The following is a 14302-nucleotide window of genomic DNA, read 5'->3' on the forward strand; positions in this document are numbered from 1 at the left end:
CAAAGTTCAGGCACTCACACAATCAGATTCGCTCTCGAAAATTCCAGGACATGTTCAGATTTGCTTGGACATATGCAGGATTTGACGGTCTACACAGGGAAAAATTTGAAAACGTTAAAAACATATGTTTTGACAGAGCACAGGGAAAACTGTGTGGCTGTGAAACTGTTGCATTCATTTGTTGCAGTTTATGTGACAAACTGTTATGTTTTCATCACTTTTTTGGGAGTTATTATCGCATCCACAAGAAAACCTAAATCGAGCAAGGTAGAAGAATCTTTCTACCCATTCGCCAAGTGTACAAGTTAGGTGGGTCGACAACATATTCCTGTCATGTGACGCACATGCCGTCACCAGTATCGTATAGAATATATCAGACGTGTTTTCCTGTGGAGGAATCGGTTGACCTATGACGTTGCGATCAAATGTTTTCGGTTCCCATTGGAGAGGAACGTACTTACGTCTACTAATCGCACGGTTTTGCGGTGCGCTCGCAAAACACAGACACTAAACTTATTACAGTGAACAGAGACGTCATTGAACGAACTGACGGATCATAACTTTGCGAAAATAAATAAAGTAAAATTTTCACCCCAAGGAAGACTTGAACCAAGGACCTCTCGTTGCTTATCTTGCACATGGACTACTCAGTTTGTATATTTTACTTATTTTTTCCATAGTTCCACACAACTTCTTCCTGTTTTCTCGATTGATCTGTGTTCAGTTTTTCAAGGCCTGTCCACTGTGCCAACTTATAACTAAATCTGAGGGGGGTGCGATGGGAAGGTTCCCTTGTTAGGTGCCGTATGAGAATAAAATGTTAGTCCGTTGCCGAGTCGCCGTTTGGCCTACTTGGCGCCGGCACGGTAGCTCAGCGTGTTCGGTCAGAGGGTTAGCTGCCCTCTGTAATAAAAAAACTGAGTAAATAGATCAACAACGAACTTAAACGGATGTCTTACGACGTCCGCCCCGAGCAGATGCAACGAACAAAAGTGAACAAAATGAGATTTAACAAAAAAAAACCAAAGAAAAAAATATGGTTGGCGCTCGGACCCTTAAGCCAGAGGTCTCGGGTTCGATTCCTCCTCCCGCACTTTTTTTTTTATTCTGTTGCTTGCAAAATTGCAGCGCATTGTTACAGGAGGATCGTGAAATTAATTCCCGGGAAGATTGTATAAAATTCATTCTATAATTCACCATCAATTATCGTCACCAGTATTGCGAGACATGATTCAATATTCCTGGTTTGCCTCAAAATTATCATAAACTCAAAATATTTTCGTAAATGTTAATGGGGCATTTTTTGTACAAATGTACTGCAAACGCCCTGTGATTGTAAAAAATCCGCTTTTATATGTTGCGAAAGATGTTGCAAAAATTATTGCTTTGTCTGTTTTTACGATAATTACCACTGCGGTTCTTGTTTATAATTATTATATGTATAAAAATTGAATGTTTCCCAATCGACTTTGTTATTCGGATTAAAAACCCAATGTTTCTGCTCATATAGTTTACAATGAAAAATGGAAAACCCACCGCCATGAACTGTGTTGTTGGACAAAAAGAAAATAATTTTTATTCAATAATGTAACTAATTTGTTAGAGATAATGTAGGTTTGGGAAACTTTCTGAATAATTGGTGGAATAACAAAAGAAAATGAAACAGAAGAAAAAAAAGTGCCGGAGGCGGAATCGAAGCCGAGACCTCTGGCGTAAGAGACCGAGCTCTAAACATCTAAGACAGACGGCGGCTCGGCAGTGCGCTAACATTTCATTCTCATACGGCACCTAAGAAACTTTAGATCGATTTTTCCCGGGATTTTTCGGGTAGTGCGTCCTAATATTTTAACCACGTGAGATGTTAGGGGTCCTCTTTCACCACACAAAATTTCGGACAAATCCCCGACCCCATGGTCGTGCCGTCTCCCTGTCAGTCCTATATTCGTATTAATCATGAGGATAGAATGAATGAATGAATATATGCGTAAGTGGTGTTTAATATACCCTCGAGGTGCACGGTGACGTCTGAAGATAAACTGATCTGTGTTTCTAACGAATGAATGTTGCACTTATGAAGATTTCATCAGTATTAAGATAATACTCGAAGAATGCTCGCGTGTATTCGACATCTGCATTGGATCGAGGTTTGGTGCAGGGCGTGGCAATTGACACTCCACACAGTACATGCGGCTTATTTCGCGTAAATAAGCAGGACATTACTGCTCGATTGCTTTATTAATTATCGATCACTGGAATCAATGACGATCGTAAAATGTCTAAGAGTAGGAGTCCGAAGCAATTTAAGGTCAAACGATGACATAAAACTGGCTGTAGGAAAGTAGACGTGAAATGGATTCATTGCAAGATTCTCGTCATTTTCGGACGTTAATGAGGAAGGCTTGGTGATGGATAAATAAGAATAAAGTTGTGGACCAGCCACAAGTCGCATACAACGTTCCTATACTATTGATTTCGTTCGTAAGAGGCGAGCATCTCCAGAACTGTGAGAAATTAGAACAGCATAAACTGATGTATACAGGGTGTTACAAAAAGGTACGGCCAAACTTTCAGGAAACATTCCTCACTCACAAAGAAAGAAAACATGTTATGTGGACATGTGTCCGGAAACGCTTACTTTCCATGTTAGAGCTCATTTTATTACTTCTCTTCAAATCACATTAATCATGGAATGGAAACACACAGCAACAGAACGTACCAGCGTGACTTCAAACACTTTGTTACAGGAAATGTTCAAATTGTCCTCTGTTAGCGAGGATACATGCATCCACCCTCCGTCGCATGGAATCCCTGATGCGCTGATGCAGCCCAGGAAAATGGCGTATTGTATCACAGCGGTCCACAATACGAGCGCGAAGAGTCTCTACATTTGGTACCGGGGTTGCGTAGACAAGAGCTTTCAAATGCCCCCATAAATGAAAGTCAAGAGGGGTGACGTCAGGAGAGCGTGGAGGCCATGGAATTGGTCCGCCTCTAACAATCCATCGGTCACCGAATCTGTTGTTGAGAAGTGTACGAACACTTCGACTGTAATGTGCAGGAGCTCCATCTTGCATGAACCACATGTTGTGTCGTACTTGTAAAGGCACATGTTCTAGTAGCACAGGTAGAGTATCCCGTGTGAAATCATGATAACGTGCTCCATTGAGCGTAGGTGGAAGAACATGGGGCCCAATCAAGACATCACCAACAATGCCTGCCCAAACGTTCATAGAAAATCTGTGTTGATGACGTGATTGCACAATTGCGTGCGGATTCTCGTTGATTGTGAAAACTCACAATTTGATCACATTGTAATGAAGCCTCATCCGTAAAGAAAACATTTGCACTGAAATGAGGATTGACACATTGTTGGATGAACCATTCGCAGAAGTGTACCCGTGGAGGCCAATCAGCTGCTGATAGTGCCTGCACACGCTGTACATGGTACAGAATCGAGGAAGTACAGTACATACTCACGAAACTAAAATGAGCTCTAACATGGAAATTAAGCGTTTCCGGACACATGTCCACATAACATCTTTTCTTTATTTGTGTGTGAGGAATGTTTCCTGAAAGTTTGGCCGTACCTTTTTGTAACACCCTGTATATGCAGACTGAAGCGAGGAATAAAAATTCGTACCAAGGCCGGGGTTCGAACACAGGTCTTCTGCTATCTAGCTAATGCGCTAGCCACTACTTCACAGTGGCTTTGCACAACTGCACTGATTTCCCTGACACGCCTCCCCCCTCAGTGAAACTTTCCATTCACACCTCATCCCACGTGGTATTCGCCATAAACTCGAACGGCATTTCAGACGCTCTTCACTTGTATTGGTAAAGCACCTCAGCATAGAACGAGATGGGGATTCTGTCTGAAACCCAGGCATAGGTGCTTTAATAAGATGGAACTATATGGTTCCAGATACATTTTCAAGTCTTAAACATCTATGATGTATATATGCAGACTGCAGCGATGAATGAAAATCTGTACCAAGGCTGGGATTCGAACTTTCGTCTTCTGTTCACTAGGTGGATGCGCTAACCGCTACGCCACCCTAAATGGTTCAAATGGCTCTGAGCACTATGGGACTTAACTGCTGCGGTCATCAGTCCCCTAGAACTTAGAACTACTTAAACCTAACTAACCTAAGGACATCACACACATACATGCCCGTGGCAGGGTTCGAACCTTCGACCGTAGCGGTCGTGCGGTTTCAGACTGTAGCGCCTAGAACCGCACGGCCGCTCCGGCCGGCACGCCACCCTAGCACAGTGGCTTTCCATAACTGCACGGACTAATGTCTGAGACTTGCAAAGGTCTGTGGAACCATATACTTTCACCCGATTAAAGTAACTATGCCCCAGTTCCGGGCCGCACCCCCAATTCTTTCGATGCTGAGGTGCTATTCCGATACAGTCGGAGAACCTCAGCAATGATGTTCGAGTTTAGGAGAAATATCAAGTGGGGTGAGGCGTGAACGGGAATTTGCGTTGAGGAGGGAGGACGTTCGTCTGTGCAGTTGTGCAAAACTCCTGTGGCACGGTGGTGTGGTGATTAGCGCATCTCCCTTGTGAGCAGGGAACCCAAGTTCGAATCCCCGCGTTTGTACAAATTTTCATTCGTCGCTTCAGTCTGCGTATATACGTCATAGATGTTTGTGAACTGAAAAGGTCTCTGGATCCATGTAGTTTAATCTAAAATAAAATCAAGTAAAACAACAGATTCCTATTTAGTAGTGAAGTATCACGCGGTAAATGTATCTGATTGTGTGCGGCGCCGACGTCAGAAAGATACAAAATGGCGTAAGTTGGCCGTGTTTCGGTTATCGTAAGCTCTACGCTCAGCTTTTACCCGACCACGATATTACTGCACTTGGCCTCCCGTGGCCGTCATCGGAAGCAGTCGGTGCACTAAACAACTTGAGTTGTGCCTAAGGAAAAGACATCGCATGGTGAATGATTTCAAGACAGTCGTGCATGTACTCTCAAGTAATGCAGCTTTCCCTCGTGAAATATCACGACAAAAATTTCACCATTAGCCGACCGAAGCGCGCTCACTCCCAGGTACAATAATATTGTAGTCGACTAACTCATTCAAAGAAAAACCGTGTCTTGTTGGACGAGCCAAATCCGTATTTATGTACACTTTGACGCAAAACTACCTCATTACTTATTATTACTCTGTCAGCCCACAATGTGTGTTCTTGGTACTTGCTCTCCACTTGTAAATATTGGATTTGTTGCATGGCATCGACGCTGACATAATTTGACGTTTCATAAACGTTGTGTCTTTCACTGCCGTAATGGGAACTAGCTGTTCCCGTTTGTGTAGTCATCATCATATAATGATCACAATGAGCCACATCCGTCGATCGTTGAAGAAAATTGTACTCACGACGTTGCCAGTGTCGTCATTATTCGTCTTAGTACTTCCGTATTGCTTGGATATGAAAGTTTTTATGTAATTTATGTTTCAATATGTTCATGCGCGCTCTAAAATGACCTCCTGTCAGAATGGAATCGTTGTGCGAGAGGCCAATTTTTGAAAGGTTTAAGAAGAAAAAAAGTATTTGACGTTAATTCTAATGGTATTAACAAAGTGGCGCAAGTATGAGATAGTACGATAATACACGTAAAAGCGTCGGTTATTTACCACCGTTTAAGGACAGTTTTTTTTTCTAGTATTACATTGAGCTTAACAAGATAGTTTTCCATCAAAACGTCCATTGATACGGCTCTGACGTGCCCAACAAGAGACGATAGTTGCTGATTTGTCTTGGAACGTACCTGACTGTAGAGTTTATGATCACTCTAACCCAGTCAACGGACTCCATTTCATATATCTCTGGCGTCTGCGCCGTACACAGCCACATACAGGGTGACAATAATAGAACTATATGAAAAAAGGTAAATTAGTTACAAACTACGGCGTGCACACACTTTATTCAACTTGTAAACGCCACTACAGATATTCGGATTTAGGTTATGGCATGTTCGATACGCCTGCCATCATTGGCGATGATGTGGGCAGAATTTCTGCATGACCCGCTGAAGTGTCGGAACTTCGATGCTGTCGACGACCTCCTGAATGGCTGCTTTCAGCTCAGCAGTGGTGTTGGGATTATTGCTGTACACCTTGTCTTTAATACAGCCCCACAAAAAGGAGTCGCATGTGTTCAGATCCGGAGAATATGGCGGCCAAACGAGGCCCATTCCAGTGGGCTCTGGGTACCCCAGAGCCAGAATGCAGTCAGCGAAGTGTTCCTCCAGGACATCAAACACTCTCCTGCTTTGATGGGGTCGAGCTCCGTCTTGCATGAACCACATGTTGTCGAAATCAGGATCACTTCGGATAATGGGGATGAAATCATCTACCAAAACCTTCACGTACCGTTCGGTAGTCACCGTGGCATCAAGGAATACCGCACCGATTATTCCGTATCTGGACATTGCACACTAGACAGTCACCCGTTGCGACCGAAGAGATTTCTCAGTCTCCCAAATGCGCCAATTTTGCTTATTGACGAACGCTTCGAAAAGAAAGTGGGCTTAGTCGCTAAACCAAACCATATTCACATAAAAATTTCCATCATGCGCCGCGGCCAATCGTGCAGTTTGAACGGCCTACCGTAAACCGTTCAGAAATTATTACAATTTCATTTCATATAGTTCAATACTTATCACCCTGTACATTTAACATATAGCCGTCTGCTACTACATGCTGGTTAATATGTTGTGACTTAATCTGTGGTATTATTTCATTTTATGTCATTCCAACGAATGGTAATTTTCCATGTCTCGTGCCCGACAAGCGAAACTGATAATAATGGGAAGCTGTACGCGACTTGCGGCTGCATCACAACTTTATTCCTTACGGTTGCTGTTTCGCCCTGCAGGCGATGCCTGACGTCGCTAAATTACTACAGGGGATAGAGCGTATTAAAAGTAGAAAATCTATCTTATTCGGCTTTTCTTGCTTCCTTAGTGCTGCACATTAGAGAAATAAACCGTACAATATTTTATTCTGCAGAATAAAGACTAATCTGTTACTATTTTGTTTCCAGTCACCTGTGTTTATTGATTCTGGTCTGTTTGGTATCGATTTAGAAGCTGTGTGGCTTTAACGTCAGGCACCTATATATCAAAACAAGGACAGGAAGATGTCCTAATGGGGAGAATGAAGCCTTCTAATTGGCCAATATACATTGATTTTCTTGTCAGACTTACGAGGAGAAGTGCGGGCGTTAAAACGAACACCAGTGTAGCTGCTCTGGAAGGAGAATAACTTTTTTCGTAACTTGGACGAAAGCGTTAAGTACGGGCCATAACTCAGTAAATCTGCCGTATAAACATATAGGATTTAGTCACTGTTCTACGAGTAGACGACGTTTCTTCAGAATTACTGAGCTTCTTGGAAGAGCCAGATATGACAAAACTACTCCGCTCAGCGTGCAAGATAAATGGGACAGGCAGAAATACCCTCAGACTCTAGAACAATATAATAGTTCCAATTCCAAAGATGGCAGCTAATTATAGGTGTGCATACCATCGAAACATCACTTCAATAACTCATGGTTGCATAACACTGACGTGAATAACTTACAGAGGAATGGAAAAATTGACGGAAGCCGACCTCGAGTAAAGTCAGTTTGTGTTCCGATAAAATGTGGGCACAGGAGAGGCAATACTGACTCAGAAATTTATTGTAGAAGATAGACTGAACAAAGACAGACGTAAATTTATAGCATTTGTAGTTTTAGAGTAAGTTTTTGACAATGTCGGCCGCGCAGTTTGAGGCGCCATGTCACGGACTGCGAGGCCCCTCTCGCCGGAGGTTCGAGTCCTCCCTCTGGCATGGGTGTGTGTGTGTTATTCTTAGCATAAGGTAGTTTAATGGCTGGCTCTGAGCACTATGGGACTTAACATCTATGGTCATCAGTCCCCTAGAACTTAGAACTAATTAAACCTAACTAACCTAAGGACAGCACACAACACCCAGCCATCACGAAGCAGAGAAAATCCCTGACCCCGCCGGGAATCTAACCCGGGAACCCGGGCATGGGAAGCGAGAACGCTACCGCACGACCACGAGATGCGGGCGAGGTAGTTTAAGTTGTGTGTAAGTCTAGGGACCGATAACCTCAGCAGTTTGGTCCCTTAGGAATTCACACACATTTGAACATTTTTGACAATATCGACTAGAATACACTATTTCAAATTATAAGGGTAGGTGGGATAAAATGTGGGTAGCCCAAAATTCTTTTCAACTTGTACGTACAGGAACCAGTCAGTGGTTATAAGAATCGAGGGGCATAAATGGGAAGCAGTGGTTGAGAAGGGGGTGAGACATGGTTGTAACCTATCTGCAATGTTATTTAATCTGTATAGTGAGCAAGCTGTACAAAAAATAACCACAGATAAATTTGGAAAGGAAACTAAATTGAAGGAGCAGACGTAAAAACTTTTAAACTTGTTGATTTCATTGTAATTTTGAGACAGACAACAAAATACTTGCAAGGGAAATTGGATAGTTTCTTGAAAAGAAGTTAGAAGATGAATATCAGCAAAAGTAAAGCATGGTTAATGGTATGTAAACCAGGTGATGCTGAAGCAAATTTGGTTAGGCAATGAGACACTAAAAGTAGTAGATTTCTGCGCAGCAAAATAACTGATGATGACCGAAGTAGAGAGAGTATTAAATGCAGACTGCCAATTGCAAGAAAAGCGTTTGTGAAAAAGAAGAATTTGGTAACCTCTAACATAAATTGAAGTGTAGGAAGGCTTTCCTGAAAGTATTTGTCTGGATTGTAGCCTTGAACGGAAGTGAAGCGCTGGATAAGCTGTTAAGGCAAAAAGAAAATAAAAGCTTCTGAAATATGGTGCTACAGAAGAAGGCTGATGATTGTACGGGTAAATCGAATAACTAATGAGGAGTACTGAATCTAAATGCGGAAAAAAAGGAATTTATGGCACAAATTTGCTAAAAGAACGGATCGGTTGTTGGAACACATCCCGGAGCCTGAGGAAATGGTCAGTTTAGTATTGGAGGGAAGTGTGTGTGTATGTGTGTGGGAGGAGGGGGGGGGGGGGAATTGTAGAAGGAGAGACCTATCATGAATATAGTAAACAGATTCAGATGCATATAAGATGCTGTACTTATTCAGAGATGATAAGACGTTCCTAGGACAGACTAACCTGAAGAACCGCATCAAACCAGGATTCGAACTGAAGACCACAACAACAACAACAACTGTTGTTTTTTTGAGGTCGCTGCTCAGTTAAAGTACCAACCATTTGCGGTTCAAAATGGTTCAAATGGCTCTGAGCACTATGCGGCTTAACTTCTGAGGTCATCAGTCGCCTAGAACTTAGAACTAATTAAACCTAACTAACCTAAGGACATCACACACATCCATGCCCGAGGCAGGATTCGAACCTGCGACCGTAGCAGTCGCTCGGATCCAGACTGTAGCGCCTAGAAACGCACGGCCGCTCCGACCGGCAAACAATTGCGGCTTATCGATATAATAAAGTGTTATTTTTTCATACGTTGTTCTTATTCTGGAAAGTATACTAGTGGCGACATTGCAAAGAACTTAATATGATTATTTGAACTGTTCCAGCAATATGAGTATCTGAACTTCTCACAATCGCGCTGCAAAACTTGATTTCATTATAACTTGCAATTAAGCAATATACAAAAAAAACTGTGCGCTATCTGCAAGGTTCATTTTCAATAGGCTTCCACAAGAATTATAAAAAAGAAAATGGGTGAGAAATGGCAGATTTTCAAATCTAAGATCGTACAGGAGTTCATCGCACTAGTTTAGAGCTTCGCAATGCAACGTATTATTATTGTACACAGTATCATAAATCTTGTATGTGTGTGTTTTTTTTTAATTTTTACAGGTTTCTTTTTTTGATTTTGAACTTTTTCGTCAGGTTTCTGTGAATTATGTAGTGGCTCGTACCATGGCCGAGTGGCTTTGTCTCGCATGATCTCACAGTATCTGGTGAATTAAAATTAAACCTCACAAACAGATTAGAAATTACCTAGTTCACACGTGGTCGAACTTTCTAGCAGTTGTAAAGCTACTACATCGACTCCTATTAACTCGGAAGAAAGGGAAAATCAAATTGTGTTATTAAAAAATGGAGGGCACGTAAGTGTAACCGTTCTACAGAGGACGTCATGGGAATTTCAAAGGATGCACAGGCAATGCAGTTTTGCCGGTGTGTTACCTGGCTGCTTGTTTGCCGGTAAGAGTACAGAGCTATTCCTACTGCACTCGATGTCTGAAGAAAGACGAAAGGACGTGGGTCGCATAAAGTACAGGAAACTGAGGCGTAAAATGTACTTTATCATTAAATGGAAGATAAATAAAGCAACTGAGGCTCAGCGAATAATGTTTACGCTCCTGCAAAACTCATTTTCTCGTGCAGTGATACCTCTCGCGATGTTTATAGACGGCAAGTTCCCGGCGACATAAGGAAGGAACATAAAAGGAACGGCCAACAGAGGTGGCGGCTGCGAAGATAACATCCTTTACTGTTGGCGACATCGTACGAGCGCTGTTCGGTTATCACTGGACGCCTCTGTCTTTTTGACGGCAGCGCAGTCCGTCTGGAGAATCGCGACGTCGGAACGACTACCCAGAAAGCACTTTAAGGGATCGTAGACATAGGGCTCGCCACTTGGTGGCGATACAGCGCGACATGTTCTGCCGAAGCTGTGATTCCAGTGTAACGACAAACGGCTCCGGTCGAGCTTCCCGTAACGTCCAGTCTAGAACCGCACTAGACGTTCTCTGATCTCCAGATGCCATGACTTCTAGGTGCTCCGCGAACTTGTACGCGACCACCGCCTGGTACAAAGGTTGGCAACTGATTCTAAACATGTATAAATGCAATGTAGCCTGCACAAACATACAATAGGAGTTGACATCTTCGATTACTCCGACGGCAATCAGACACGAGCTGAAGGAATCTAAGCGAGCGTTTTAAGGTGTGGACCAATTTAAAGTGGAATGAGTGCTTAAAACTGGCCGTGGGGGAGGCAGATGCTAGACGCAAACCTACTTGAAGAATCCCAAAGAAATGTAACTGTGAGGTAGCATTTTTTGTTTTTTTGTTTTTGCCATCAGTATTCTGACTGGTTTGATGCGGCCCGCCACGAATTCCTCTCCTGTGACAACCTCTTCATCTCAGAGTAGCACTTGCAACCTACGTCCTCAATTATTTGCTGGCTGTATTACAGTCTCTGTCTTCCTCTACAGTGTTTTCCCTCTACTGCTCCCTCTAGTACCATGGAAGTCATTCCTTCATGTCTTAACATCCTCCTCATTCCTTACCTTATCAGCCCACCTAATTTTCAACATTCGTCTGTAGCACCACATGTCAAATGCTTCGATTCTCTTCTGTCCCCGTTTTCCCACAGTCCATGTTTCACTACCATACAATGCTGTACTCCAGACATACATTCGCAGAAGTTTCTTTCTCAAATTAAGACCAATATTTGATATGAGTAGACTTCTCTTGGCCAAGATTGCCTTTTCCTCTTTGCTCCGTCCGTCATTGGTTATTTTACAGCCTAGGTAGCAGAATTCCTTAACTTCACCTACTTCATGACCATTAATCCCGATGCTACGTTTCTCGTTGTTCTCGTTTCTACTACTTCTCATTACCTTCGTCTTTCTTCGAATTACTCTCAATTCATACTGTGTGCTCATCATACTGTTCATTCAGTTCAGCAAATCATGTAATTCTTCTTCACTTTCACTCAGGATAGCAATGTCATCAGCGAATCGTATCATTGGTATCCTTTCACCTTGAATTTTAATTCCACTCCTGAACCTTTCTTTTATTTCCATCATTGCGTCCTCGATGTACAGATTGAACAGTAAGAGAGAAAGGCTACATCCTTGTCTTACACCCTTTTTAATATGACCACACGTTCTTGGTCGTCCATTCTTATTATTCCGTCTTGGCTTTTGTACTTACTGTATACGACCCGTCTCTCCCTGTAGCTTACCCCTACTTTTTCAGAATTTCGAACATCTTGCATCATTTTACATGTCGAACGGTTTGTCCAGGTCGACAAATCCTACGAACGTGTCTTGATTTTTCTTTAGTCTTGTTTCCATTATTAACCGCAAAGTCAGAATTGCCTCTCTCGTGCCTTTATCTTTTCTACAGGCAAACCGATCATCATCTAGCGCATCCTCAATTCTCTTTTCCATTCTTCCGTATATTATTCTTGCAAGCAACTTGGATGCATCAGCTCTTAAGCTGATTGTGCGATAATTCTCGCACTTGTCAGCTCTTTCCGTCTTCGGAATTGTGTGGATGATGCTTTTCCGAAAGTCAGATGGTATGTCGCCAGACTCATACATTCTACACACCAACGTGGATAGTCGTTTTGTTGCCACTTCCCCCAATGATTTTAGAAGTTCTGATGGAATGTTATCTATGCCTTCTGCCTTATTTGACCTTAAGTTCTCGAAAGCTCTCTTAAATTCTGATTCTAATTCTGGATCCCCTATCTCTACTAAATCGACTCCTGTTTCTTCTTCTATCACATAAGACGAATCTTCACCCTCATAGAGGTAGCATACTGACGGCTAACTCTCACTGGTTTCTCAGACAACGTGACGCGGCGTTGAGACTGATCAGTGGCGGGCATATTCGCGAGATAGGAAGCTACTTGCACCACGACGAATTTAAGTATGATGTGATCATGACGTGTTCACCTTGCGACGAAGGCGGCAGAAGCCGTTTATCGAGTTCTCTGATCGTTCGAGTCGCTAAACTGCCGTAGCCTTCTAGCAGACGATTAAAAGGAGTAGCTTATTATATCTTCATGTGGCACATTCATCGCATTTCTGGAAGCTATTGGTGTCTTTTCTTTCTTTCAAATTGATAACCTGCCAACGTTACGAAAAGTACCAAACAGTTTGGTTTTGTCAATGGTGAATTAGCACTAACTGATTTTATGTCATCGTGACTCAGTCGCTTAAATGCTGTCGTACTAAGGTACACGTTCTGTGTTGAAACCTACTACCAGACTACGGGGCAAGTAAGTGAAGTAGCGTATCTTGATGTGTCCGGTATCCGAAAACAACAGAGTATCGCAGTACGTCTGGTTTTCGCCAGAAACAGAAATAGAAGGAGCTGGATATTAATGCAAATATTCGTTATAGTGGCCTTGTAAACACTATGGAGTACATGTTTCGTAAAAATGTGTATAGATGTTTCGGATTCTGATGAACTGCAAACTACCTCCATAATTCAGAAATGAGTAATACAGATAACAAAAAATGCCAGAAATGCTCAGTTCATTTCACGGTCTGAAACGACAGAAATATTGAACTCCTTTTCAAGATAATTTTAAGAAAAACATTTATATAGCAGTGAACCTGTTAGACAGAATTACCATACTGCAATATGCCGATGATCTCTGTGTTTGTGCTACTGATGAGTCATCGTAAGGCGTTAAAAACAATTTGAACCAAACAATACAAAACTTCAGACACTGGCTTCAGCTGAACGGAATTAACATTACACTTAGTAAGTCGGCAGTCAGCATACACTCATGACGAAGGTTCAAAACGATTGAAACTATACTAGTGGCTGCTCACTAGATTTCCTTTAGAGGATGTGTTAAATATCTACGACTTCTTATGAACAATAAGCTTCGAAGGTCCCGCCATATAGACCATGCCAAAGCTAAGAGTGAAAGCTCTCTGAATATACTTCTTCGCATGACGGGAAATACATAGGGCACGGCTCCTGTAATAGCTTCTCATTTGTATCGCGTACTACTAAACCAGATTACGCCTGCATGCTGTATGGCACAGACACCAGGCAGCTACTGCTGACACTCAACACGTATTAACACAACGCAGTGCGACTACGCACAGAAGCTCTAGGATCTACTCCGATGAACGCACTGTTAGTCGAAACAATGGAAGCAGCTTTCTCACTGGCTAAATAATGCCTCACCAGAAAATTTGTTCTGGAACGCCAAAAATGGATTGGGGACATGCTACAGCAATTGTTACTGGATCCATAGATCAACACCTGCATCTACATATATACTCATCTAGCCACCAAGCGGTGTGTGGCGGAGGGCACAATTCGCGCCAAAGTCATATTTTCTCCCTCTGTTCCACTTGTGGATCGCGTGAGGGAAAAACGACTGTCCGAACGCCTCAGTACGAGCTCTAATTCCCCTTATCTTAGAATGGTGATCATTGCGCGATATGAAAGTTGGTGGTAATAATATATGCTCTACATACCACTT

General features: G+C 42.5%; 1 protein-coding gene across 1 annotated transcript in view; it reads right to left on the minus strand.

The window, feature by feature from the left end:
• Window positions 1-14302, minus strand: part of LOC126456837 (uncharacterized) — a 332607-nt gene that overhangs the window by 278188 nt on the left and 40117 nt on the right. The window lies entirely within an intron of this gene.

The sequence above is a fragment of the Schistocerca serialis genome, chromosome 1, assembly GCF_023864345.2.
Source record: "Schistocerca serialis cubense isolate TAMUIC-IGC-003099 chromosome 1, iqSchSeri2.2, whole genome shotgun sequence".
NCBI lineage: Eukaryota > Metazoa > Arthropoda > Insecta > Orthoptera > Acrididae > Schistocerca > Schistocerca serialis.